Consider the following 270-nt stretch of genomic DNA (forward strand, 5'->3'; position numbering starts at 1 on the left):
TAGCTTGCTTCATACCAACAATCTCTGTGGGATCGACCCTTACTCGCGTAAGGTTTATTACTTGGACGACCCAGTACACTTGCTGGTCAGTTGTGCGAAGTTGTGTTTATGCCATGGTATTGAACACCAAGTTTTTGGATTCATTACCGGGGATTATTTGATTTGCGAAAAGTATTGATCACAATTTCGTGCACCAAGTTTTTGGCGCCGTTGCCGGGGATTGTTGAGTTTGGACAACTGACGGTTCATCTTGTTGCTTAGATTAGGTAT

Source organism: Arachis duranensis, chromosome 5, assembly GCF_000817695.3.
Source record: "Arachis duranensis cultivar V14167 chromosome 5, aradu.V14167.gnm2.J7QH, whole genome shotgun sequence".
NCBI classification, from domain to species: domain Eukaryota; kingdom Viridiplantae; phylum Streptophyta; class Magnoliopsida; order Fabales; family Fabaceae; genus Arachis; species Arachis duranensis.